A 3,999-nucleotide genomic window follows, 5' to 3' on the forward strand; every position below is an offset into this window, starting at 1 on the left:
GCCAGAATTATTGCATCCAAGGGTACTAAAAGAATCCGGGTAATTACTGACCCGTTAGCTTGACATCTGTAGCTAGCAAAATTTTGGAACAAACAGTCCTTGAGCAGCTGAAACTGAGAGCTGTGATTTCCAAGTTCTCAGCATGGGTTTCGCAAGAACAAGTCATGTCAGACCAACCATAACTTTTTTGAGAAAGTGACCACCTTGCTGGATCAGGGGAATGCCATGGATTTATCTGGATTTCAGTAAAGCTTTTGATAATTCTGTCAGGTGGGTCAATATCTGGTTGACAAATCATACTCAGAGGGTACTTGTTAATGGTTCAGCATCTTCTTGGAAAAGAGTGACAAGTAGAGTACCCCAAGGATCTGTCCTGGGGCCTGTGTTGTTCAACGTATTTATAAATGATTCGGATTAGGGATTAGAGGGGATACTTATTAAATTTGCAGAAGATACTAAACTGGGAGGAGTAGCAAACACAACTGAAGAAAGCAACAGAATACAGGATGATCTTGATAGGCTCGAGAAGTGGGCTAAACTTAATAAAATGTTCAATAGGGACAAATTTAAAGTTCTGCATTTAGGTAGGAAAAACCATACACCAATATAGGATGGGGGAGACTTGTCTTGGCAGTAGCATGTGCGAAAAGGATCTAGGAGTCTTAGTAGACCATACATTGAACTTGACTCAGCTCTAGCTAGTAAAATAGATTGACTGCAGGGATAATTAAATTTCTGTATCTAGAGCGGGGCTGTAACATGTGACTGGAAGCAGTTAAAAGCCTTAAGTAGTTTTAGCTAAGCCACCCCTCTCAATATTTTCTCCCTTTGCCATCTACACAAAACTGCTAGTAAAGGTGGTTTGCAACTCTGAAGTATCAGCAGAAAGTACAGTGACTTCGGCTGATCAAACTAGATTAGGACAGGAGACATCCTGAGCAGGTACTTGGAATGCAGGCTAAATAATTGAAAATGAATCTGGAGAAAACGAAAGCATCTGCAGATAGTAATTAACTTGTATTGCTTCAGAATGGCCCTCTCCCTTGAAAATCCAGATATTATTTTAGGAGTGTCCCTTCTCCTGATATGATAGGTCTTTCAAAGCAAATAGCAAACAATACCTTGTAGCTATGAATTACTCAGGAAATCCTTTTGCAATTCTTGTGTTGGAACATATCCTAATTTACGTTCATTTTACATTGTGGTCGGTGTTCACATTACACTGGTGCATTTTAAGATTAGACCAAGTGCCTCTTCCATGCCCCACATTAACAAATGCTCAGTCTTCATTCACAATATAGTACATTTTCTTGAGAACTCTCCAGAAGTATACCAGGAAGATAATCCTATTCATACCTATAGGTAAAATTTTCTGATTTTTCAGATTATGCTCTCATATTCAGACCCAAATCCAGGAAGAGCTACTCCAGCCATTCTTTTAGATGCAAGTAATACTTGATGTGCCTGCTATATCAAATAGCCAATACAAAAAGAGCCTCAAATCCAATGTGGTGTATTTCTCATCCTGTATCTTCTTCGACAGTTTAAGTTCATGCCTTCTCAGTTTGCTATGCCAACCATGTTATTTTTAAATGCATACATGAAGAAAACACAGAAATTCACTCATGTTTTCAAGGGCTACCCACTAAAGATGTGGAACAGGTAATTGGTGACCACTGCAAACCCCCAAAGTTTAACAGGTCAAAGCAATGGATAAAAGCCAAGATTTCCGAAGCATGCAGTATTCTTATTTGATTAACGCCTCATAAAATCACAAAGTTGGAAGAGGCTTCCAGGGTCATCTAATCCAAGCCCCTGCACAATGCAGGAATGCATAGCTACCTGCCCACCCAAATTTCATGCCCAAGATTCCAAACCCCCCCCCCCCAAATCTCCAGACCCCAGCCTAGCCTGAAAGAAACATCATCCCACAGTGGCAATCAGCACTTCCCTGGGTCTGCAAGGAAGGCCAGAAGAACACTGGCCCATCCCTTCCTGCCCACTCACTCACAATCTGCCTAAGTTCATAAAATCAGCATTTCTGTCACTGTCTGGCCTCTGCTTAAATCTTCCAAAGCAGAACCAACACACACCTGAAAAAAACAGGTTCCACTGAGGAATTGCTCCAGCTGTGAGAAACGACTTCTGGATGTTTAACCGAAAATTCTGTTGAATTAATTTCAACCTATTGGCTTTGGTCCAACCCTCTGGGGCAACAGAAAGACCTCTGTTCCATCTTCTATATGACAGCCCTTCAAGTACTTGAATATGGTTATCATAAAATCCCCTTATCATAAAATCCCCTTCTTTCTGGACTAAGCGAACCAAGCTCCCTGGGCTAAGTGAACCAAGCTCCCTCAACCTTTCCTCATACATCTTGGTCTCCAAACCCCTCATAATTTTTGTTGCCCTCCTCTGGGCACACTCATTTCTCTACATCTTTCTTCAATTGTGGTGCTCAAAACTGAACACAATACTCCAAGTGAGGCCTTAAAAGAGTGGAGTAAAGCAGCAACATTACCTCATGATCTAGACACTATATCATTATGTGGAATATTATCAAAAGCCTTACTTGTTCATAAGCAAGCCATGCTCTCAGTAATTAACCATCTGCTCAAGAATTGTCAAAAATAATGGACAGAGGCTGAGAAATTACATCTGCAACTTCTTTTAGTACCCTTGGAAGCAATTCATCTGGCCCAGATGATTTAGTTTCATTTAAAGGAACTAGGTGTTTATGGACTAACCCCACAGTGATTCTAGGCCATAACTCCCATCCCTCATCACATGAAGTGGTTTTGCCATGTTGAGCACTATTCACCTTGCAAGAGACCGACAAGCAGACATAAGCAGTTCAGCCTTCTCTTCCATCACCTGTTATAGTGTTACTTTCTATTCCCCACAATATCCCTATTATTTTCTTACTTTGCATATAAAGAATCTTTTTTTGCTTTTAGCATTTCTTGCTAGCCTAAGCCTTAACTTTTCTAGCACTCTCCCTACAAGCATTGGTTATTTGTTTATATTCCTCCTTGGTTAGGAGTTAGGAGATTCTTTTGAAAGCTGTTTATAGAGCCACCCTGGTTTCTTTAGTTCCACCCAACTTTCCTTCTCATAGGACCCAACCTCCTTGGACTTCAATCTCCTTAAATTTTTCTGACCACAGGATTCTATCCAACATAACTTTAAGTCAGTTTAAATTTGCTCTCCTGAAATCCAGCCTGTATGTGTGACTATGTACAGCTTTTCTCTTCCCCAAGATCATAAAGTCCAAAAACACACGGTCAATACTACTTCATTGATTCTTTAAGGCAGCGGTCTGCAACCTTTTTTGTGGTGCGGACTGCTGCTGATGGGTGGGGGGGAGAGGGCGGCTGGTGCACAGACTCGCATGCGTGACTGCCGGGTGTGCGCATTTGCAGCCCCACTGGGCGCAAACGCACATGCACAGCAGGTCCGCACATGCGTGTTTGCACTGGCAAGCATGCTGGCGGCTGCGCTTCCCTCTCCTCCCCCCTCCTGCAGCAAGAAGCTTGCCAGGCCGCAAGCTAATCGGCTTTGGCGGCCGATTTGCTCACGGCCTGGCAAGCTTCTCGCTGCAGGGGGGGCGGGGAGAGGGAGCTGCGGCCTGGTGCCGAGGCCTTCGCGGCCCGGAGGTTGGGAACCACTGCTTTAAGATATCTGTGGTAGCACAGCTACTCTTCCTCTTAATTCGAATTCCAGAGCAACAGCTACTACTTCCCAGTGCAAGACTGTAAAGGGCAACAAATCAAATTGTTTCTGGGACAACTTCAAGCAACCAGAGAGAAGACACTAATCCTGCACAACTGGCCCATGGGAACAGCAATCCTTTCTCAATGAATTTCAATAACATCCACCCTCCACAGGTGTTAGGATTTGAAAACCCGAAGCGTTCCACATTAAGGGTTATTACCATTTTGACAACTGGAGCTTTATTTATTTATTTATTTAGACTGAGTAACCACTACACACGACACA

Source organism: Paroedura picta, chromosome 7, assembly GCF_049243985.1.
Source record: "Paroedura picta isolate Pp20150507F chromosome 7, Ppicta_v3.0, whole genome shotgun sequence".
NCBI classification, from domain to species: Eukaryota; Metazoa; Chordata; class Lepidosauria; order Squamata; family Gekkonidae; genus Paroedura; species Paroedura picta.